This window comes from Pogonomyrmex barbatus, unplaced genomic scaffold (genome assembly GCF_055798465.1).
Source record: "Pogonomyrmex barbatus isolate J1 unplaced genomic scaffold, ASM5579846v1 scaffold4, whole genome shotgun sequence".
In the NCBI taxonomy this organism is placed as follows: Eukaryota; Metazoa; Arthropoda; class Insecta; order Hymenoptera; family Formicidae; genus Pogonomyrmex; species Pogonomyrmex barbatus.
The window spans coordinates 5,234,691-5,260,290 of NW_028297138.1; the positions used below are offsets into that span (position 1 = coordinate 5,234,691).

At 43.0% G+C, this 25,600-nt stretch overlaps 1 long non-coding RNA gene and 1 pseudogene across 1 annotated transcript in view; both read right to left on the reverse strand.

Moving 5' to 3' along the window:
* LOC148935747 (uncharacterized) overlaps positions 1-25,600 on the reverse strand; it is a 292,726-nt gene that overhangs the window by 59,682 nt on the left and 207,444 nt on the right. Inside the window, exons 4-5 of the long non-coding RNA XR_016140226.1 lie at positions 21,171-21,393; positions 20,724-20,903 (exon numbers count right to left, since the gene is read on the reverse strand). This is a non-coding gene — a long non-coding RNA (uncharacterized LOC148935747). The remainder of the gene's footprint in view (positions 1-20,723; positions 20,904-21,170; positions 21,394-25,600) is intronic.
* On the reverse strand, positions 22,024-23,674 carry LOC148935751 (uncharacterized; annotated as a pseudogene).

Here is a 25,600-nt window from a genome sequence, read left to right on the forward strand (position 1 = left end):
AAGGAGGTCTCGATGTCGCCCGATATGTGGAGGCAGCTTGTCGAGCAACGATATGTTCTCTCGAAGTATTTGCAAAGTACCAACGGAGAACCGTCCTTTCCAGCCCCGTCACATATTGGAAATATGACCGTGCGTTTCGGAAAAATCAACAACTTGACGATATTACGCCTGGAAACATCCGCGGCTCGCTTGGCCATGTCGAAGGAAATAATAAATAAAAATAGTAAATAAACATGTTCGAGCTCGAGCATTGCATCAGCCGACTCGTTATCTCGTTGACCAAGATATTAGAAAAAATCGATGCGAAATTGGCACGTTTCAAGGATATCGCGTTCACTACGGATACGGAAAGTATCTCGAGAGTCATACGCGATAGCGATGTCTACGATCGTAACGACATTATCGATTGCGAACTCGTTGCTCTGTACTTTGGGATGTAAGATTGAGATGAAATAAAGTGAGATATATTATAAACAATGTTTTTTTTTGTATTTCCTCAAGCATGTATATAAGTATAGCGAGCGATAAAAGAATTCGATTATAGTATAAGCAATGAATCTAATTATAATATATAAGCACTGAATCTAATATATGATACAATAATTGAAAACCAATCTGACATATGATGTAAGTCGTTAACGCGATATTATAATTCGATGATACATTCCTGTCGTTTCGATCACCAATCACACACAGTTTGCACACGTTCTCCATAGCGTAATGCTTCGCGTGACGCTCGCAGTGAAATGCGAACGTCGTCCAGAGTGCTTAGGCGCCCTATATCCTCGAAATCCGCGTCGGATTAGTCTCGATGATCACGTCGTGGTCCGCGATGACGTCGCAACCGAGAATCTCCTCTAACCACTTCTTTTTCTCCAAGCCTTTGACGTACACTCGTTTAGGCGCGTCTCGCGATTGATCGCACACGCCGTTTCGAATCACGTGTTTCGAGAGTCTGTACACGATGTTGCCGTCGCTCCACTGCAGGCCGTGATGATTGGAGGTTATCCAGCACGCTTTAGCTTTTCCGTCTTTGTAAGAAGATTCCAGGGTATCGCTTCTCGAAATATTCGATGAGTCAGCTCTTTTCCATTTTTTAATATCGTCACTTCTTTAACCATAAATTTCTCCCGAACGATAAAACCTTGCAGATCGACGAAAATCGGTACGTTCGGCATCGTTCTCGTAGGAAAACCGCGATTACATGGGTTTACGTATGACGTTCGTCAGTGGGTTATACTCTACAACTCTATCGTGAATGATGAAACAATAAGCCGTTGTGTTAGCCGGAACGTTCCCTTTGCATTCGAATTCTACGCGAACGTCGACGGTGGCGCTCTTGATCGATTCGTTCTGGCGGGAGCAATCGATGACCACTAGCGGACCGTATTGCAGAAATCTAGTGACAGTCATGAACGGTTCGCAGGTCTCGCACCCGTAATATGTCTTTCGAAATTTCAGATACATATCGTACAGCACTGCGAACTTGTTACGCTCGAAATCTAGATTTATATCGTCGTAGGGATAAAACTCGGAATTCAAAGAGTTTTACATTAATCAGCTTGCAATCATCGAATTTAGAAACGTCTTCCGACGATACGTTTTTCCTTTCGGTCTGTAGCGCGAAGATCACGTATCGCGGTTTCTCCAATTGCGTCGCCGCTTTTACCGCCCAGGAATGCTTGGTCGTACTTTGCAACAGCGGAAATTCGTACAAATCCCATGAACGAAAGCCCATGCTCAGATATCATCCACTGTCCAACGTTCGCAGAAGCGACAGTTTGTTAATGTCATTAAGTATCACGTGGCATTCGCCACTGTATTCTTAACAAGGTGATCTTCGGTCTCTGATCTGAATGCGCCACGACGCAATTGTTATCGTTGCGAGCGCGTATCAGAATGAGTTCGTGTCGCGCGTTTATCACTATGCGTTTGTAATCCTCGCAGAAACCGAGGAGAGAGGCACGCAAAAGTTGAAATCGTTCAACGCTGTAGGCGGTACTTCCCATCCGGTGTTCTGTAAAGCTTTATCTCTCTTGTAGCTCAACGATGCGTAGTTTTTCATCAAGGTCGTTATGCCGACCGATTTCTGCTCTTATCGATCTCCATGCCATTGAGCTCGTATCGAATCTCGTCGAACATAAACGCGACGCAGTTGTTGACTAGCTTCGCTCTCGTAACTTCCTTCGCCGTGCCTTCCTTCGCGCTCTCTCTCGTTGCGAATTTTCCCTCGATGTATAGAAAATTTTCGCACGGCAACGTATATAGATCCTGTTGTTGTATAGGTATTCGTATCTCGTCGCTGTATCCGAACGTGGTGTTAGCATACGGATTGTAAGTATGGGTTTCTATTCTCACGATACAATCGTCAAAAATCGGGGCACCTCCGATACTTAAAATGTCGCTCGCCATGTCGATTCTTCACGACGAAACCTAAAGATCTTAAGAACGCAACGTTCGCGGTGTTCAACTCGTTCGCTCTTTCCTCGCGTGCCTTCCTCGTCGCGTCGTTTTGCAGTAGGATCGCGGATGTAGCGTTTGCGTCTCCTCCTTCTCTCGCGTACCACTCGTTCAGAACGAGCATCTTTCGCTTTCGCGCATTTCTCTCTAATGCCTTCGTCGTCGCATGTGAAGTCGCGCCGTTATCTCTTCTCCGCGAAAATCGATCGGTCGCCCGTCTTGATCCACAACTCGAAGCGTGATATCGGTAATGTTTCGCGCGATGATCGGAAAGTAAATGATCGATGTCGGAGCGTTCGACAGTTTATATCCCGGAGGAACGTTCGGCGAAAACTCGTGTATTGTGTGAACTGGTTCATTGTTGCTGTACGCACCCGCGGTGATATTGCACTCCACCCGAATGATATTCACGCCCATGATATTCCGTCGGACGTGTGCCATTTGTTCGATCGTAGCACGCGCGACGACGAGAATCCCAGGAGCGAACCGATGTTGTTCGGTTTCGCGAAATCGATTTGATGCTCGCATCTGATCTCGCTTCTCATAGTGTTCTCATTGGCTCGAATGATCAGAGACCGCGCGTCCTTCTCGCCCTCGTCGCTCTCGTCATCGTCGCTCGTCCTCTTGCTTTCGTCGATTTTTCGCTTTTTAGAGATAGCAGCGTTCAGATATCTGTTTATCGCGCTTAATTCGTACAAACCCTCGGGAATCACGATCGTTTTGTCGTCGTAATAGAACTTATTATTCGTGGAATCGACGTTCGGTATAGTGTTGTACGTCTCGAAATTCGTGAGACCTAACTCGTAATCGTCGTCGCTCAGATCTAAAGCGGGAAAATAGCACGCCGTGAGAACGCTACTCTTACCGGTGAACGAAAGGCTCAGCGATATCGCGACCGATTCTCGAGAGGCACACTGATCGCAAATGCTCTGATCATACGTCTGATACGATCCGCGATTGTACGTTATATTTATGTCGCCGAGATATCTCTCGAGTTCCCTCGGCGATCGAAGATTGCCGAAATTGTCGAAGTAAATCGCGTCGTTTCCCCTCTTCGCATAGGCGACCCAGTAAGTACCCGAGCCCATCGAGTCCAGATTCACGATGCCGCTCTCGTTACGTCGCGCCTTTGATGGTAATGCGTCACGCATAACACTCCTCTGAAGAAGGGTACTCGTAGACGACGCGCCGAGCGGTTCAGCTGTTCGTTCGTCGTAATGCCGGAGAGCGGTAACTTGAGCGAATCTAACGTTTCTTTCCATGATTTTTTTTTTCGTTCTTCTCGTCATACCGCTGCCACGTTTGTAAGGCGCTAGATGCAATCCGTGATCCTCCATCGCTCGATTGTGACGTTGCAACTTCTCCAGTTGACACCGTGCGGTTTTACTGGCGTTCACCGCCTTCGCGACACCCGCCGCGCCACCGATTAAAGAACCGAGCGCGCCTAATATCGGAAAAATGGGTACAAGCCTCCGCGTTTCACCGTTGGAAGTATCCTCCTCCTCGTTGTCGTCTTCCTCCTCTTCTTTCTCAAACCCATGCCTAGCTTTGTCTTTGCTTTCATAGCAGCCTATACGGCGGTCGCGGCAGCTCTCTCGCCGAAGGTGGAATCTCTGGCCGTTATACGTTCGCGCGCTTTCTTGGCGAGAGCTCGGTCGGCGTCATGGCGATCGGCGAGTTTCTTATTTCGCGAATAGGCGATGTCGTGCTCGCGGCACGCCGCGTCCAACGGATTTACGCCTCAATCGCGCCAATCGCTTCGCGAGATGAGTGCCGGGCCCGCAAAATTGATACCCGGGAATATATAGTTCGAAGGGAAGCGCGTTTATCGCCGTATCGAGTAGTCCCGCGCCGCTAAGCATTCGTTACAATTTTTGATAAGAGGCGCAGGATAAGAGGCGTCTATATGCGATTGTTGCCACGGACGATTATAATGCTCCAGACACACGCGACAACGTTGTACCTCGGGGTCCGCTCTCCGCTCAGATGATCGGGTAATCTGCACAGTAGCTCCACGTATCTGTCGAAATCGCGCACGAGAACGAACTTCGGGATAAGTCGCAACTGTTGGGTGGATAGATTGAGAATATCGCTTGTCCGTCAATAGGGGAAACATACCGATCACTGTGCGCGATCGAATCATCGTCGAGTATAAGTGGAGCGATTATCGGTCGCGTCTCCTTGAAGCGAGCGCGCGTAAATGCGATTCGTTCGACGATCGCCGGCTATAGGAGTGCTCAATCTCGACCGTAAGGCTCGACGAATCTCGGGCGACGCGGTCGGGAGGGCGCGCAGACACGGCCCTCTACTACCGAATACGATACGTTGCATCATTTGCGGCCCCTCCAATTGCGGTAAAACGAACGTGTTGATAAGCATGCTCGAAAGTCCGCACGGCGCGCGCTTTGAGAACGTCTAGGTCTACTCGAAATCCCTGCAACAACCAAAGTATCGATACTTGTTGGAACTGCTCGAGTCGATGGACGAGATTGGCTATCGCGCAATAGCGACGTCGTGCCACCGAGCGAGGCGCTTCCCAATTCGATATTCGTGTTCGACGACGTGGCCTGTGACAAGCAGAACAGCGATCAGGGAATATTTCGCCATGGGTCGACACTCGAACATCGATTGTTTCTACCTTTGTCAGACATACGCTAAAATTCCAAAACACACCAATCACATTCCTGATACGCGACAACGCGAATCTCTTGATTTCGTTTGTCAGCAGGATGGCACTAATCTAAAGCATATTTTCAACGAGCACGTGAACACGGATATGTCGTATGAGAATTTTTACGCCTTGTGTCGTGCGTGTTGGAAACGCAAATATGGTTTCCTAGTCATCGATAAAGACAGCGCGTTAAGGAATGGTAGATACAGACGAGGATTTAACGATTTCGCCGTGGTGTAAAGCGATTAGTTGTGCTACGAGGATGGACGTTGACGTTGCTGCGAGTATGAACGTTGACGCTGCGGCTGGTACGAACGTCGCTCGGCAGGAAAAAACGACGCGAGAGATCGCGAAGACTCAGAACTCTATACGTAAAAAGTACAGAGAGTTAAAGACCGGTGAAAGAAGAAGAGATCGCGCTGGAGAGGCGACTCAAGCCGATCGTTCAGCCGTTGAAACGAATCACCAAGAACACCGCGCGAGACGAGTCGACCGAGGGAATCAACCCGATCGCGTTCGTCGGCGCTAAAAGGAAACACGAGACCGATGACGACGACGAGTCACCGTCTAGGTCTAAACGAAGAGACGCCTCTCGACGAGATCGCCCTTGATCACGACGGTGAGTCCCGCGACTAGAAACGAATCGGAAGAATCGATCTTGAACGCGCAATGGGGACCGTTAGGTCGCAAATATATGGGCGCGCTTCTAAGCGGGGACAGACAGAGCGAGATCGATCACGTTTACGGGGTGTACTTCGATTTGGACGGCTCGATGCTTGGCGACAGGCGATTCGATGTAACCGCCGATGATCGTGATCGTGGGCGACACGCGATATCCGGGTACCCCGGGCTTATACGAGTTGATCTTCAAGAGACTTCCCGACGACGCCGTGTACACAGAGAACGACAAGCAAACGTACAAGAGTATACTGTTAATTACGAATGTCCATCGGCGTGATCACAACGCGCTTATGCCCATTCTAGGAAACAAAGGTTTCAAGTACAAGCATATCATCGCGCCGCTATTGCTCGATAGAGACAAAAGTGGCGCTGGTACTGGTAAAGCGAGAAAAAATGGGATCGACTCTGTTCCATCCGCTTTGCGGGTGAGAAACAAAGGAATCGAGTACATTCATTGGGACGATCCCAACGAACTAGATCGTCTTCGATTGCTCGATGCTTCTAGATGAGCTGGCAACGACGCTCACGACAACGAGATTCTATCGATACTCGAGAAGCTTCGCGAGATCGACGCGATCGAGTAAAATGCGGCGCGCGCTCGCGGCGACCGGTATTCTCGTTATGTTGGTGAACAAGTTCGGAAGACCGTTGGAGTCGTTCGGCGGAGGCGACAGGGCACGCTCGCGACCGTCGATCGATTCCTTGCGTCGCTATGCGTAACAACGCGCTCTGTCTAAGTGACGATTACTACGACGCTAGAGACAAAATCATACGGCGTTTAGCCACACCTAGAACTGCCGACGCCGCGAGTAAAAGCTACGTGGACAGCGCGTTTCGAGACGCGGAAACGAAAATCTCCGAGACGAGCGAATTCTCGACGAGCACTCGAACGTTGCTGTCGGAGATGAATGAGAGCACGGTTAAATCGATCGGCGAATTGGAGGAATCTATGACGCGCGTAGCCAGATTGTTTCTCAAATATGTAGATCGCCGAGATTACGAGCAGATTATCGCGCGCGGTAGATTCGTCACCCGCGAGGGCATGATGTCCGTGAACAAATTCGGGAAGTCTCTGGAGAGACAACGCGGCGTTGACGATCGTTCGACGATCGCATTCCTGCGGGCGTACATGCGTCGCAGCGCATTCTGCCTTAATCCGGACGACTACGACATCAACAGACGCAAGATACGCTATTTGGATACACCGATCGATGATACCGACGCGACGACCAAGGGTTACGTCGACGACGCGCTTCGCGTAAAGAGCGAGGAGTCGAAAGTTCTAACGAACGAGCTACGAAAACAGCTGGAAGATATGAACAAGCGAATTCGGAATATTCTCCTACAGTATTATGACGTAAAAACCGAAGTGGACGTTCTGCGACACCTCGAGAAGAAGAGCACTCGTCGATCACGACAAACGAATAGAGGAGACGAGAGACGCGGTGGAACGAGAGCTCGAAAAACGGGAAATCGTGAGAGAAAGATCTGAGCGAGATCCGAAAAGTCATCGAGACGTTCGGTAACGCTCAGGAGAAACGAACGCGAAATCTAGAGGAATCACTGCGACAGATCGAGGAAAGGAGGGAGGCCTCACTCGTCGATCTCGAATAAGGGAAACGAAACAAGCGCTCGATAAACGGAACAACCAACGAATTAAAGATCTGCTCATGTTTCAACGCTGGGACGAACGGAGGAAAAACAGGACAAAGTGCGAGCTAGAGACGACAGATCTGACGAGAATCGTGAGAGAGCTGACGGACAAAGCGGTAACGAGAGAGACGCTGGACAAGACGTTGGCCTCATTAAACGTGGATAAAATAGTGACTAGAGAAACGATAAACGAATTACTAGTCGCACTAAAAATGGATATTCCAAATACTATGAAACACGCGATTAACGTTTGAAATGAGGAACAAGAGCGAACGCGTACGAATAAAACCAACGCGAATCGCGCCTCCTCGTAAAATCAGCGATGAGCGTCGAGAAGAGGAGACTCGTCGAGGAGCTTCACGCGCCCGCGCGAAGAAACATTCCGCGTCGTCGAGTCGTGGTGCGCGGTTACAACGACCTGTGGCAGGCCGATGTCATCGAGATGCGTCCGTACGCGCGACGAAACAAAGGCTACAACTACGTAATGACGGTCATCGACGTGTTGAGCAAATACGCGTGGGCTGTGCCTCTGAAGAGCAAGAGCGGAAGCGAGGTAGCCGCGGCCAAGATATTTCGCGACGACGCTCGACATCCGCGAAATCTACAAACGGACAAGGGCAAGGAGTTCTACAACGCCTCCGTAAAAGCGGTTACTGATAGGTACGATATACGCCACTACTCGACGTACTCGGTGATGAAGGCGGCGGTTGTGGAGCGATTTAATCGCACGCTCAAGAACAACATGTGGAAGCTCTTCACGCTCAACGGATCATACAGATGGCTCGACGCTCTACCGCGTTTAATCTCGGAGTATAACAATCGCGCGCATCGAACGATCGGAATGCGACCGGCGGACGTAACTCCAACCATTGCCAAGAGACTCCTCTCCACGGTATACAGTCACTTGAAGATCGCAGCCCCCGCAAGATTCAAGGTGAACGATCCGGTACGCGTCAGCAAGTTCAAAACGATTTTCGAAAAGGGATAAACGCCTAACTGGACGACTGAGATTTTTCGAATCGCTAAGATGCGCGAATCCCGTGACGTATCTGCTGAAAGACTATCGTAAAGAGCCAATAGTCGGAGGGTTTTACGAACACGAGTTACTGCGAGTTTCCAATCCCGATATCTATTTCGTTGAGAAAGTGCTACGTAGAAAGAACGATAGAGTTTTTGTCAAATGGCTAGGAATGGACAATATACATAACTCTTGGATTCACAAAACAGCTATATTGTAATGAATAAAGAATGTACAGTATTACTTATTCTATATTGGTACAAATTTTTTATACTACATTAGTATCTAACGGTATCTTATAATGGTCCCACGGTAATGTATTGGTGGAGTCGGGTATTAAGTATCGCTGTCGTCGTGAGCACTCAAAGCTAGCTTTAATTCGGACACGGTGTAAACCTCGTGCAGCATCGAGCGTATGCACGCCTGACGTCTCGATTGCTGCGACGATTCGTTCAAGCAACGCGCGAAATCCTCGAACGTTATCATTTTCGCGACGGTACTCCTCTTGACGCCCTTTATTCTCTTCGTATCGCTCTTTCCCAAAACTCTCAGAGCGTACATCTTCGCCCTAAGTTCTATGAACTCCATCATGATCGCTCCCTTGTTCTCGTCTTTCATCAAACCAAGAACCTTCTTATTCGCGCGCGGAATATCGTACGCGTTGTCGTCGGAATAATCGCTGGTGTCGAATCTCGCGATATCTCGCTTCATATTCTCGTAAACGTTTCGACATTCCAGAAAATATATCAAGCTATTGGTATCCGTGTACATGATTTTGCACTTAGAGCGATAAAGCGGCATCATATAATCGTAATGAAAATCGTACAATCGCATCTTAGATATCTCTAGAATGCATATACCGACGTAGATTGGTTTGTTAAATTGAACCTCGAGTTTGCGTAACTCGATAGCATGAGATTCTCGTCGAAAACGCTCCTACTGTGAAAATTCGGTTTCGCAATCAGCGCCTCCGCGCCATATCTTTCGTCCCAATGCGTCACGAGTCTCACGTCTACGTAATTGCGCACGTTCTCCATTGTTTTGCCGAAAACCGCGTTGTTCATCAGCTTATACAGATTCTTCTCGAACTCGTTGCTCGCGCGAGTTCTCCGTTTCGTATTGAGCTCGATGTACGCGCGCAACCAAGGAGACTGCGCGAACCGCAACGCGCGATAGATCTTCGTCACGCGTAAACCGTGTCGCACGCACTGCTGAAGATTGCGATAATGCATCACGTAACGTGACTTGTCGTAGAGCGTGGCGAGTAGCTTTTCGTTTCGATTTCCCGGTGGTCTCTCGCGCGTCGGGCAGAACGGAAGATCCGTGTGGTCGTCATGAAGATATCGCGGATATTCGAGATCAATTTCTAGAATATAACCGATATCGGAGTCAGATGGCACGGACATAATATCGAGACCCTCGACATCCTTGACCCATCGAAATTCCGCATACGGTAAAGGTTCGCACATGGCCCAGCCGTAGATTGTTCACATCGTAGTACATGAGATACGACGACGGCTGAGACGAGTCATATGACGATTCATATTGGTTATTAACTCGCGCGTATCTGTTCGAGCATTGGCTTAAACCGCCGCGTATACCGTGCTCTACGAACATCACCATATCGATATCGGTGAACAGATCGAATCGAACGTTCGTGTATTTCAACATAGCGTCCCACGTATATCCCGGTAATGTGAAATAATGCGCTGGATCCAAATCGTAACTTTCCATACAAGTATTTCGAAAATTTTCAAAAACATTCGTCAAGAGAAGCACATCCGTTTTCAAATATAGATCGCTGTATTCGTCGAGAGTTTTCACGTGAAAACGCTCCCATATCCTTCGCGCGTGTTCGTAATCACTAACGCTCACAGTTTCACCAGTTAAAGAACTGTGAAAGGCTTCGATCGGCGGTAATTCGGTCACTAACAGTTTATCAACGCTATCGATGTACTCATACGGAAATACGTCCTTGCGCGTGAACAACTCGAAATCCTCCGCGATGAGATTGGAAAATTCGAATCGCGAGATCCTCAATTTTTCCCGATCTAGATACGAAACTACTTTTTCTAAATTAGAAACTTTTTCTAAATTTTCTAAATTAGTATTAAAAAACTTAAACGAATCCACGAAACGTAGCTTAACACAAGTTTTCTATTTTCCGTACGCCGAATCGTTGACAATTTTCGAAAACGCGATGTAATTCTCCTTAGTCAATGGTAATAAATCGACTCTACCCTCGAAAGCGTTTGCTATATCCTTAATAATGAAATGTGCATCGTAACCGGATAGATTGTGAAAAAAAAACGGGAATAATGAACGCGTTCTGATAATTCAAATTGCAGCTCGCGTGCGCGGGTCCTCTGTATCGTCCGGTAAGATGACAGTGATCGCGCACGCGAATATCGTACGACTCAAAGCTCCTTCCGCACACGTGACAATTTGTCGCCTTTTGAAAAGCGCTCCGCTCGTTCGGCGTGAGTTCCGACATCGGTACGCTCGCGCACAGAATCTTCTTCACGCGACACGCGAGAGCGCGCAGCTCCTCGACGAACCGCACACGAGACGCAGTCGTCGCCTCGGCGAGATCTATATGCGGATACGATTCCGTTGTACCTGCTACGCAAATAATATCCTACGCTAAACGCCTTGTGATGTTGATAGGCGAATCTATTGTCGAGACTCCCACTGAATTGATCTCCCTTTTCTAAGATGCACTCCAGATCTACATACACGAATCGTAGTTTCTGTCGTCTCCTTTCTATCGTGATTGTAAAAAGAGAGCAACTTGTCGTCCTCGCTCGGAAGAATAACGGCGCAGTCGTTCGCTCTTCCGCACTCTATGCGACCAATTTCTCGTCTGAATAAAAATAATGTAGATCTGAAAAAAATACAATTTATAATTAATATAAAATTTATCTCGCGACGAGAATAATCTCTCTCTTATGCTTACCGGTCGCATATGTATTTTTTTTCCTTATGCTTGTTTATTTGCGACGTTAACAGTCGAGACAGGTGCTTTATCCATACGAAATGACCGATGTTATCGCCGCGCCGCTCGTTTGACAGATAGAGCAAATTACGTGCGTAGACTTTTTGTTCCTCGTAAGCGACAAAGGAACGATCATGATATCGTTCCTCCCCGTTTTCTCTCGAATGGCAAATACGTTGATAGACAAATCGTTAAGACGTTCGAATCTAGCGATGTAGTGTCATAAGAAAGTCGATACCATCGAAATTCAGCACCAACGAATAGGGAGGATACGACGACGGTCTCCGAGTGTAGATCAACGGGATATAGAGCGGCCATCACCGCCCACGCGAAACACGCGTTGTCGTGTGAACGTATATTAATCACGGCTCTCTTATATCTTATCTTCGGAGGAAGTAACATCCAACATTCAGCGTGCATAGGATTACACTTATTTATATTGATCATTAAATTTAATATCCGAAGTAACGCCCAACTGCTATCGCGTTCCTGAAATTCCTCTAGCGATGTCAGAACAACATTCATAACATTCTCCGTCGTACCATTCTCGTAGATCGGACATACCGAATAGCTGACAATTCCTCGTGCGAATGCTCTTAACAGCGCTCTTATCATTCGCGACGAACTCCCCGTGAAACACGGTGTTGACCTTTAAACACGCGTGCATATCGAGATCGACTTGCACTCGCTCGAGCACCGTGGCCCTCGCGTCCTCGAGAAACCGTCGAGGTTCGATATACTCGATGTTTACCACAGCACCCGTTCGTACGCGATTTGCGAAAGCCGTCTCGATATCTACCCATTCGAATCCCTTCGAACCGTCGTATCCTGCACCCAAGTAACTAAAACATCGACTCAAAGCGAATCTCGCATCCTCCAACTGCGCTATTCGAGAGACCAGAGAATTTATCGTTCCGGTATCTGTAGGATCGACTCTATTCTCACATCTACCTCTCAAGACCTCGAGATACTCGATACATTCCTGTTCCCAAATACGATAGGCGCACACCCCTTCAACCCCCGCCGCGCGTTCGAGAAGATCGCGACTCTTCTCCATATCGCAACTTCCCACACTGTGTTACCCCAACCGTCCGTAGGAACGACGAATTTAACGTCTCGAACTTTTCTCTCTCTCGCTGTTCTCTCGTAGATTACCGCTCTGTCGCTCAGAGCGAGCAACGTTTCGATCCACAGTTTCTCTCGCGGACTCTCCGTACCGATCCCCTGTCGCAAGTGATACATGGCCACGTTCCAGCGAACATCTTCTCTCATCACGAGCTACTCCTCGTCGTTACTAGGCGCGATAGTCTCGTGACACTCTAAACTATCATCACTCTCGATAATCAACTCGCAACGATCATCATCGAGATCGCGATACATCACGTTACGATCGAACGCGCGTAAAAACGAATCGTCGCTCTCGCTCGAAGACGAACCACCGTTAAGCGCGACTGCTTCCATATACGTTAACAATGGGAGAAAATGCCTCTCACGACGATATATACCCCGAGGCAGCGTCGAAAACGCGACAACCGCGACATTCCGAAATGACAAAACGCGCGGCATCCTATATAATCAGACCGCGCGCCTTCCCGTTGCAGCGAAAAACAGGATGCGCTAGATCCCCGCGGAAATCGTCTAGATACAGAACGCGCCTAACTGCAACATCTTACAAATAGCTCTTTCCTCTTTTTACGTGCCTGATAAAATAATACAACAATAGAATAATAAAATAATAACAATAGAGTAATAAAATAATAACAATAGAATAATAAAAATATTCTCTCGTCATTAATACTCCTACGACGATTCCCTCCTCGCGCGACCTCCATCTCTCATACATTCCCAATACCGTTGTCCTTGATATCGCACATTAAATCTCTCATTATTAACACTCATGCAACGATTTCCTCCTCGCGCGGTCCCCATTTCTCGTCACTCATACGTTCCCAATAATATAACGTCACTCATCGTTATCGCTAATTGAAGACTTCCGACGCGTCGCCGATCTGCCTCTCGTTCCCGCGATACGCAAACGAACGAGGAAAAAACTCCGTCTCTCTTTAATCTTATTTGGCGGTTAATCTTATTCTCATACATATTCATATATACAAACCATAGTTATATTACGATTATAATACATACTTATATGCGCGCACACTTAGTTGCGCCAATTGTTGCCAATGCGTTCTCTTCTTTTTCTCTCCTCCTCATACGCGGCTGACGAAACGACACCGCTTTTCCTCCAATACTTGCGATGAGCGCAAAAAACATCTCGTCGTCATCGTTATCGTTGAATACATCATAATAGCCGCTTTCGTGAAAATTCACCATGTATTCCTGTCGTCTGCTAATCTCGATCGGCTTCTTCTTTTCGTAGAATACCTCCAGTAAAAGATTATATGTTATCCTTCGATAGTGATGACATATACACGCCTCTATTATTTTTTTAGGTGAAATCTCACGCTGAGGCGGAAATCGACAACCGCGCCTCTTTAATTGATTGGAAATCGGTGTGTGTTGCCCTCTCACAACGTACTCCGTCACATTGACCGATGAATACGCCGTCACATTTCGCAATGGAAAAGATGTGATTAGATCATTCAGCGAATGGCACCAACATATCTCATCGTCGTCGATCATTCGTGTCTCACATAGCTGGCACCGATTCGCTACTTTAACGGTTCTCGTCATCGTAAACACATAGCGACAAGTATCGCTCAAAAGAATCGCCTCGTTATGAAAAACAGACACGCCTAAGGTGACGTAACAAACCGCAACATCCTGTAAACAACGCGAATCGCCTCGACGACGCGTCAAATCGCGACATTATGAAAAACAGACACGCCTAAGGCGACGTAACAAACCGTAACATCCTGCAAACAACGTCTAGACACGGACACGCCTAAGGCGACGTGACAAACCGCGGCATCCCGCGAAACAGGACGCGCTAGACCCCGCGGAAAACGCCCAGACGCGGGAAGCGCCACACCCCGCGGAAGACGCTAAGGCGACGTGACAAACCGCGGCATCCCGCGAAAACAGGACGCGCTAGATCCCCCGCGGAAAACGCTAGGGCGGCGTCGAGGACGCGCCCGAGGTTACGCGAAAAGTGCTAGATCGCGCGAAAAACACTAGGGTGGCGTCGAGGACGCGCCCGGGGTTACCTAGCGGGAAACGCCGGGGCGGCGTCGAGGACGCGCCCCGGGAGTCGCGCGGAGGGCGCCGAACCGCGCGCGAAAAAAAGAAAAAAAAACGCTAGGGCGGCGTCGAGGACGGGGGAAACCGACCTGGGGAAACCCCGCGACCGCCTTACCGACCGAGAAAAATAAACCTGTCTCGACGACCGCCAGAGGGATCCACCTTCTCTCCCTGGATACGAACCCCCTGAGGAAAGAAAACCATTCTTACCAACTCAGGAGGATATTCCTCTGGATACGAACCCCCTGGGGATTCTACGACCCCCCTCCCCCTCACCCCCCACTGCCTCCGGGGAGCTTAGGACCTCCTGTGCTTATCTACTGCCAACAAATGATTAATCGTTTCATCTTGAGCTTCATGATGAAAACATGACGGCAACAAAACATATATAATGAGTTCCATCCGTTGTCACATATATGTCTTCAAACATGAAGATTTTTAATTGTAGTTCAATGCTAACAAAGTGTTGATAATATGAATGATAAATGTCACACGTTTACGGCAACTTTTCAGCAAAAAAACATAGTTTTTGAGATTTATATACAAGTTGTAAATATTCATTTTTAATTACAGTTACAAATATACATATATTATCCTAAGCAACTGATATATGTACATTGCAACTTTATATTAATCATATTACACATAATTATAGTAAAATAAAATAAAATAAGAAAATAAAATAGAAATATGAATAAAAATTAACAACATTTCCTGATTAATTAATAGAATTTTGATTAAATGGTAATATAATTATATTAGAAGCGTTTTTGAAACACATTGTTGTCTTGAGATCTGTTTAAAAATTTCTTCCGATATAATTTTATTTTGTTAAAAAATGTAATATTTCTGGACACACGTTGTTGTTTCAAAAATAATAAGTTTATATATTCTCTATTACCTCTTAAACATTGTCAGTGTTGTTTCGAAATATTTACAATGCACAACTCTGATAAAAATTACGGACAGAAAAGGATATGATTTCTATCGGCTAAACTGTAAGCTTATCTTTATTTGTATAGACAGCTAACAGAAACCGATAGAAATCTTAATCTGTTTCTATCCGATTCTGTCTGTCATTTTTATCAGAGAAACTGGCACAGAACATTTAGTTGGCATATTATCAGCATATGCAGCATTCATTATTTGGCATATGTTGCTGTCATGTTGTTATTAACATATTGTGGATGATGACGAGTTACTTTCAAGTTGTCGCCAATTTGCTATCAACATGTTGATAATTGCGGATGATAAATTGACAACACGAGTTATCGTTAAATTGTGAATAGTAGTGTGGCGGTCACTGCCTCGCGACCGCACCATCGACACACCGTCGCGCGCAGTCCCGCGCAGCATGGTGGTTCGCGCGCCCGCCACTAGATGGCGAATCGACAAACCACTTTCTCGTGTCTGAAACGCCGCAGCGGAGCTATATAAGAGTGGCACTTAGCATCGCTCTTCGCCTCCGTCGCCTCAAACCAGTTTACTGGTACGAGCTGCACTGCGACGCCCTCCGAGCTCTGGAGGCCAGCCCTGACCTCATTGGTCAGTACACGGCAGTTTTTCCTGCTGGAAATCACCGACCAGCCTTCGTACTCCCCGCGGCGGTTAACGCCGCGGATACCTTTCCGGCCTTACGTCTGACGGCCGTGAACGCCGCCAAATCGATCTTACCTCTGACGGCCGTGAACGCCGCCATATCCTTCCGGCCTACGTCTGACGGCCGTGAACGCCGCCATATCCTTCCGGTCTTACCTCTGACGGCTGTAAATGCCGCCATCCTTCCGGCCTTGCCTCTGACGGCCGTGAACGCCGCCGTATCCATCTTGCCTCTCTCCTAAGGATGTGTTCCTGTCGGCCGTGAACGCTGCAGCCACACCACGTCCAGGAAGGACTCTCGCGGCCAGCGACGCCGCCCAATCCGCCCGTATCCGGGCGATCTGCTCCAGGCCGCAGACTCAGCACGCCGATCTCCACCGACTCGGGGAGCTGCGGTGCAACAGGAGGATCTCCACCGGCGTGCCTCCTCTCTAGGGGCCGCCCACGACTCGTCATCTCCGGGACGATCAACGCCGCCCATCATCCGGCAGTCACCACAACGCTCGCCGCCGCCGATTTCATGGCCATCTACACCGCTGCCTGGGCGCACACCTCTCTCGCCGTGCACCGACAAAGAGGGACGAGGTTCCGGACAACGAGCCAGGCGCTCAACCGGTCGCTCCAAGCAACGGCTCCTGGACCTGTTCGGGTCAGCTTCCTCCTCAGAGGATAGCCTGCCCCGGCCGCCGACTCCGCCCGCAGAGGACGCATCGAGGCACTCGACCTCCTCGAGCTCAACGGCACCCGAGCGACCACCGATTCCTGGTCGCTCTTTGGAATTCGGCACGCAGCAGGACAGGCCGTGGCAACTCTGCGCCATCGAACTCGGCCAAGTGCAGCATCGGCCGCCGCGCCGTGACACTCGCCACTTCTACATCGAAGCCGCCACGCAGACCGCGGGACTGCCACTGGCCCAGATCGAGCCACGAACACTCACCCTCCGGCCACGCCGAGGAGGAGCCAGGGCCGTAAGAGGCGCAGGGAGCGACTACAAGAGCTTGCGCGCGCACGCGCCGAGACCGACGCGACCGACTCGCCCACGCGTTATTCTCGCGACACCCAAACTCAGTCCCGATAGCTTTTGTAACATTTATCTTTTGTTTGCGAGAATATAATGGCTTTGTATTAACTCGGCGTTCTTTGATTGTTAGCGTGCATGCAACCTTCACATATCCTTTAGTTTGCGCTCCTATTACTAAACGCATAGCGACACTTGGCTGCTAAACTTTCCGCTTTGCTTGGTGCCGACACTTGCACCGTTGGTCTGCCACACAGCTGGTCGAGGACAGACACTCCCCTCAATCTGAGAACCAGCTTCCACCAGCCGATTGCGGGCGACGCAGTGCAGGAGGCCACACACTTGCTCGAGACGCTCGAGACGCAGCGCACACGCAATCCTCATCCACGCCACCAAGCACAATGTCCAACTACACATCAACAGCCACAATATCAAACAACGTACAGTCAACAACACATCTTCCACAGTAGATTGATGCTGACATATTGTCATTGATTTGTCATATTAAAATTATCATTCCATTGAATTCAATGCGACAGACATAATGCTGTCTCACCTTGTCCCTTTATTTAAATTAGTTGTTGCAACGACTTTCGGCTATGACAACAAATTTGAAACATTTTGCTATCTGGGTAAATCTCGAAAACAATTATATGTGTTTTGCTATCTGGGTAAATCTCGAAAACAAAGATTCACTCATACATTCATACTTTCCCTTGTAAGAATCCTATCCAATGGCCTCCGCACTTATGTAATACTCACGATATCACATATACATATACACACTTACACAAATGTTTTTCTTCTCTTGTTTCTTCTCTCTCTTATTATGTATATCTTTATTTACTAATTAAAATCAATGTTTAAATTTTAATTTTTACTTTCTTTAAAACCCTCGATCTCTTCTCCCCATCCCATCGATCGCACGAGGTCTTTCCCTGGTAATAAGAATTAAGTTTCTTTATCAAAAAACGATCGACGAACGTATGTCTACATCAAGGCGTCATAAAGATTCTTTATTGTTGACCCAGTGCCGAGGCATAAACAATGCGTTCGACTCGAGATCACGTTTCCACGCCTGACTTTCAAGAGAGCAGCTGTTCGTCCTTCCGAGTCCATTCAATTCTCATTCATTTAAGAGGATCCTAAAGTGACGGGAATTACCGACACACATTACAGTGCACCAAAGAACTTCTTATTGGCTTGACGGATTACAAAATTCTTTCAGGCAATTAAAATACGCACAAAAAGAATATGCGGGACAATCGATTTAACAAGTAAATAAGAAAAAAATTAAAAAATTCACGTAATTTTAGCTCGTACAATTGTTACATCAGATCTTCGTTTCTTTAATACAAAAGTTTTATAACTCATATATACAAAATAAGTACGTACTTCGGACTAAATGGATAAACAATACTATATTTTTGGATTTATGATTGAAAGCTTAGAAAAAAAGTTTGAGATTTGAACAGATTGTGTATGATTGTGTATGATTTTACGCATATATATTAGGTGTACAAAAAAGTTCTGAGCTTTTTTTTGTAAAATTCAATCTTTATTCAAAAACAAACAAAAAAATATTAATCAGCAAAATATTCCCCGCATTGCATCAACGACCTTTTGCCATCTTTCGGGTAGCTTGCGAATTCCTTGATGATAGAAGCTCACCGGCTTCGAAGCGATAAAATCATCAATGCATTTTCGTATTTCTTCAAATCTCACGAAATGTGTATCAGCCAAATGATGCTGCAGCGACCAGAATAGGTAGTAATCGGAAGGCGCCATGTCTATACGCCGCGTGAAGTCCCGCTGCTTGCGGGAGAAGTTCCCAACCTAACGCAAAGATATGATCCTGAGTCGCTTTCGCAACATGTGGTCGAGCATTGTCATGCAGCAAGATCATTTACGACGTCCTTGGCCAGTAAATGGCCTCTTTTCTTCTAATGCATCATTCAAATTGATGAATTGTTGTTGGTAGCGGTCTGCCGATTGTTTCACCCGGTTGTAACAACTCGTAATACAACACGCCTTTTCAATCCCACCAGATACAGAGCAAAACCTTCTTGACGTGGATATTGGGCTTTGGCGTCGATGTCGAAGGTTGACCAGGGTCAACCCATGATTTTCTACGTTTAGAATTATCATAAAGAACTTTTCATCGCCTGTAATGATTTTGTGCAGAAAATCTTTTTTCCGGAACTTTAAAAGCAAAGTGAATGCAGTGTCACGCCGACGATTTTTGTTGTCTTTGGACAATTCATGCGAAACCCATCTGCCTTCCTTCTTCCATAATCGTATGTGAACGTACGGAAATGATTTGCTACGTAACGCCAAGCTGTTCTGCAAGCTCCTTTTCAGTTTGCGCAGAGTTTATATCCAGCAGTGCTTGCAATTCCGTCTGTTTCAATCTTTTGAGGGCATCCAGCATGCAGTTCATTTTCAAGACTAAAATCTCCTTGGCGAAATTTTTGATACCATCTTTTATATGTAGTATGACTTACAGCGTTCTCTCCATATGCAGCACAAATCATTGCAGTGGCTTCAGCAGCATTTTTCTTCAGACGAAACGCGAAGTGGATAGAATCGCGAAGTGAATAAAATCGAATATGCTCTTTTGTTATTGCCATCGTGAACACTAGTGATTTTTGAGGTTATGTGCATCAAACGCCAAACCGTATGGCATTTTAGAAGGCCAAATGTCAACGCTTTAAAACCGCAAAAGGGCGGGAAGATATATAAAATTTAAATTGTTATTTTGGTTGTATGAAATCTAAAGCTTAGAATTTTTTTGTACACCTAATATATGGAATGATCAGGGTCTGAATCTTGATTGAGGACCAAGGGCGGTGGCAGGAATTCTAAGAGGTGTGTGTGTGTGTGTGTGTGTGTGTGTGTGTGTGTGTGTGTGTGTGTGTGTGTGTGTGTGTGTGTGTGTGTGTGTGTGTGTGTGTGTGTGTGTGTGTGTGTGTGTGTGTGTGTGTGTGTGTGTGTGTGTGTGTGTGTGTGTGTGTGTGTGTGAGGGTAGGATGTTTACATTAGATATCTCCTTCGCTTCTGCTTGGCACGTGCCAAAATGACAATATTCGGACTTGCGATGGCTCTAACTCTGGACTAATAATAATAATAATTCTTTTCACAATTCTTTTAAATTTCTTTTTAAAATTAAGCATATCATTATAATAGTCAGAGCAATTGCAAATCTTTCTCTTGTTTCTTGAAATTCAATATAATTCAATATCTTATCAATGAAAGAAGAAATCAATATTCTTATATGAAGAAAATTATATTATTCATTTTTTGGAAAGAAAAGTATCGTGGAGTCAACTGGACGTAACAATAACTTTTACAGATATCCCCATTTAAAAATAAAAATTTTATAAACTTTTGCAAACAGCTATTAAAATATCTTATGGATGAGATGTACCTTTCGTCCTGAATTTTTTCTCTCGTGATTGTATTTCTTCATCACATCCTCATTCTTCTTCTTCACTGCTATACCGAATATTTTTAATACGTGCTCTCTTTCCTCTTCTCAACAGTTCTTCATCGATTGTGTTATAATTATCATTGTTGGCATGTCTTCGAAGAACAGATTTTAACGATGCTGTAAAAAAAGAAGAAAAATTAATGTCCAATTTTCATATTAATCGCAGCATATTTAAAAAAAATTCTATCTTCAATTTCATTAAAGATTTTTTTAAACCTTACAACTTTTATTGAAAACACTTTTCTGTAAAACTTATATTTTTTGAGTCCCAACCATTTCAATAGTCCCAACCTTATTGAAATACTCTATAAATAAATATATAATGCGTGAAAAATATACTTATAGTATCAAAATAAAAGCGATATAGAATATATAAATACTTACAATAATATTTTTTTAATTCCACGTCATATTTTCCCCAAGTGGCAATATCAGGATTTGTACAATTTGAAAATAAATTTGCACTATTTGCCGTTCGAGGCGGCCACTAACATTGCAGCCTATCGTCCTCTTTAATAAGCCAAGTAGTAAGAATTTCAGATTATGAATTATCCACTAAGAATTTAATTACTGCGTAATTTTTTATATCTTGTACGATATCCATTATCTGTAAAATAGAAACGCCTCAGCAAACACTAAGTTACAAGTAATATACATGATTTATGATTTATCTTAGTAATTTTTACATGACACTAGGATATTGAAACACTAGGATATTAAAATCGACTGGACTGACACTAGGATATTAAAATTTAAAAAACATTGTTTCTTCGAGATAATCGTACCAGCTAATCAACAGTGAGTTCATTTATTAATTATCGATCAATTATAAATTTCAGATATTTATTTCTTTCCTCTGCTCCATGACACTCTAATCTACTTCCTCTTTTCTTTTCTTCTTTCTCTCTCTCATTAAACTGGTCTGAGCTATGCAAGACTCCCGGGTGTTCTTCCCTCTTCTTTCTTTTTCTTATTAAATTATATAAACATATTTTCATGCAAAAATATTAAAATCTTTTTTTCGTTGCTAATCTTTTTAAGCAAAACGTTTGCAAAATTTTAAAATGTTCAAATGTTCTTCTTTGTTTCAAGTAATAAATTTTCTATTATTTTTTAAATATAAATTATTCAAAGTTATTGTTTTATATATATATATATATATATAGTTATTGTTCTATTATATTAAATACAAAAGAAATTTAGGAATTTTAAAATGTATTATAACACTTACCATTAATCCATATTTTTAAATGATGATGAACGATAATTTATCTTCGAGACGAAAGCTCAGAGAATATTAATTTTATTTTAAATTAATTTTCACATTTTTCAAATAAACAATAATTCTTGTTATTAATATATAAAAATGATAGTGTTACATATAAATTATTTTCATCAAAAAATTTCACTTTTACACATTTTCTTTGTATTTGTGTCGCTAAAATTGTAATAATATATTGTATAATAAAAGAAGTAATATTTGATATCACAAATCTACTAAGCTTTTCCGAAGGACATGGTATAGTAAAGAGAAATTTCAAATTTGAAAATCGTTGCGCACAAATAAGTACAACCTTATTTTCTTGAAAAATATCCAAAATAAAAATCACAGATCATGTACTAAGGCACAGTTATCAGTTTCGTTGATAGCAATTTTAAAAGTATCAAATTATAGATGAGAAATTTTCTTTTTTTTGTAAAAAACAATCGGATATTTTTGCATATGAAATAGTTGAATTGGAAGTTACAATTATTCAAATATTCGGTTTCTTAATTTCTCTAAAGGTTTTTCTGATTGATGTAATATATTTTTAATTTTTTGCATATAATTTTCGTATTTAAAGCAATTGAAATTGTCTAAAGAACCGAACATTTGAACATCATTGGCAAGATGAATGAAATTATGAACATTATATGAGAGATACTCGTGACCATAAATTTTTCCATAATTAGAAACAAAGAATAATAATAATGAATTTGCATATTCATTAAATGTTATGCACAGTTGTGAATCAATTAATATTCTAATAGCAACATTAAGACACAGAAAATGATTATAACAAATTTCAGATAATATCTATTTCATGATTACAATTCCAGTATAAAGTAAAAATTGTCGTAATTCTGTAGCTTTCCATCTATCGATGTCTTATATATCTCTAGGTTTTCTCGCAAATTCTAATAGAATTAAATCTTTAATGGAATTAATTCTAATGGAAGGAACTTAATCATCTTTAAATGACGCGAAATTAAATTTATATATTCTTTTGACAATCTGCAATTTCTATTTCCTCGTAAACATATTTGCAATAATCGTTTTGTAACACCTAAATATACAAGATGCATAATAACCCAATGGAATTTGTGAAACCATTTCAATAGGAAGATTTTCTAATATGGAATCACCTATATAATATTCGGGTTGATAATGATTTCTAAAAGCATCATCAGTACGCAAAGTATTTTGAATTTCTGGGAATACTACTCTATTACAAACGAAATCTCCTTCTTATAAACATTTCGAACAAGAAAAATATCCTGTATGACTTTTCGTCTGTGTAATGTATGCTCTAGCTGGAGCATCACATAGTATTGCACGTTGCAATAGCAACGGAATATTTAATGTTCGAAACAGTTATTCCATTCTGCAAGACATAAGATCATTAATAAAATTGGTTAGAAATTCGTTTGCATCATTGAGTTGCACATGCCATGAAAAACACCAATTACGAATAGTGATGTGTTAATATTTATTCCTTCTATTCCTTCTATTTCTTGAACTCATAATTGGCCACAATCCAGATAGCAAAATGTTTCAAATTTGCTGTCATATAGCCAAAAGTCGTTGCAACAACTAATTTAAACAAACTCGGGACAAGGTGAGACATTATGTCTGTCGCATTGAACTCAATGGAATGATAATTTTAATAATGACAAATCAATGGCAATATGTCAGCATCAATCTACTATTCACAACTTAACGACAACTTGTGTCGTCAATTTGTCATTCGCAATTACCAACATGTTTATAGCAAATTGGCAACTTGAAAGCAACTCGTCATCATCGCTATCCACAATATGTTAATAACAACATGACAGCAACATATGCCAAATAATGAATGCTGCATATGCTGATAATATGCCAACTAAATGTTCTGTGCCAGTTTTCCTGATAAAAATGACGGACAGAATCGGACAGAAACAAGATTTCTATCAGTTTCTGTTAGTTTTTTTATCTGTCTGTATACAGATAAAAATAAACTTACAGTTTATCTGATAGTACAGTTTAGCTTACAGTTTAGCCGATAGAAATCATATCCATTTCTGTCCATAATTTTTACCAGAGTTGTGCATTGTAAATATTTCGAAACAACACCAACAATATTCAAGAGATAATAAAGAATATATAAACTTATTATTTTCAAAACAACTATTTTTTAACAAAATAGTAGTATGTTATGTTATCAGTAATATATTAACAACATGTCATCAACAAATGATTAATCGTTTCATTTTGAGCTTCATGATGAAAACATGACGGCAACAAAACATATATAATAATTTCAATAAAATGGCAATAAAATTATATCAGAAGAAACTTTTTAAACAGAAACTTTTAAACAGATTTCAAGACAACAATCTGTTTCAAAAACGCTTCTAATATGACTATGTTACCATTTAATCAAAATTATATTAATTAATCAAGAAATATTGTTAATTTTTATTTATATTTCTATTCTATTTTCTTATTTTATTTTACTATATTATGTGTAATATGATTAATATAAAGTTGCAATGTACATCAGTTGCTTAGGATAATATATGTATATTTGTAAGTGTAATTAGAAATGAATATTTACAACTTGTATATAAATCTCGAAAATGTCGACTATGTCTTTTTGCTGAAAAGTTGCCGTAAACGTGTGACATTTTATTATCAACACTTTGTTAGCATTAAACTACAATTAAAAATCTTCATGTTTGAAGACATATATGTGACAACGGATGGAAATTATTATATATGTTTTGTTACCGTCATGTTTTCATCATAAAGCTCAAAATGAAACGATTAATCATTTATTGATGACATGTTGTTAATATATTAATATAATATAATAACATAATAACATATTACTATTGCTGACCGTTTGCTCTTAAAATTTCATCAACTGATTGCATCCATAAGTAAGCATATTGTTGTATTCGTTACGTCCTATTTCGATGCAGCAAATATATGATAAATATATAGTGATACATGCAATGCATTAGTTCGCTCAATATGCTATATCATACTTGGTTATCTGGAAATTGGCTTCCAGAACTCTTACAAAATGGTAACCTATCTATATTTATATTTAATGTAACCTTGTTTTTTTAATAAATGTAGAATACTTTTGTATAAATCGCTCAAGACAAAAAGTTAAACCAAAATGAACATAATAACCATTTGCTACATATTTAATATGCGTACATTTTGTGGAATTCCAAATAGAGCAGAACTCTAACATCATGCGATAATTCCATATGACCATATCTTTTAAGAATACGAAGTAATTTATTTGCAGTGCAATGTGGAATATTACAATTAATAATTAACATTTGTAAATCTTTCCATAAAGTTTTTTTATTATTAAAATCTGAAAAATTAACCATTATAGATGTAGGTTTTGATTTGATTGAATGTTATATTCTTCATTACTATTTGTATTAGAATCATTACTATACGTATCAAATTCAACTGCATCATCATATTCAAGTGTTAATTTATGAAATCCATTAGAATTTTGAGATGATATACTATTTGTACAGGATAG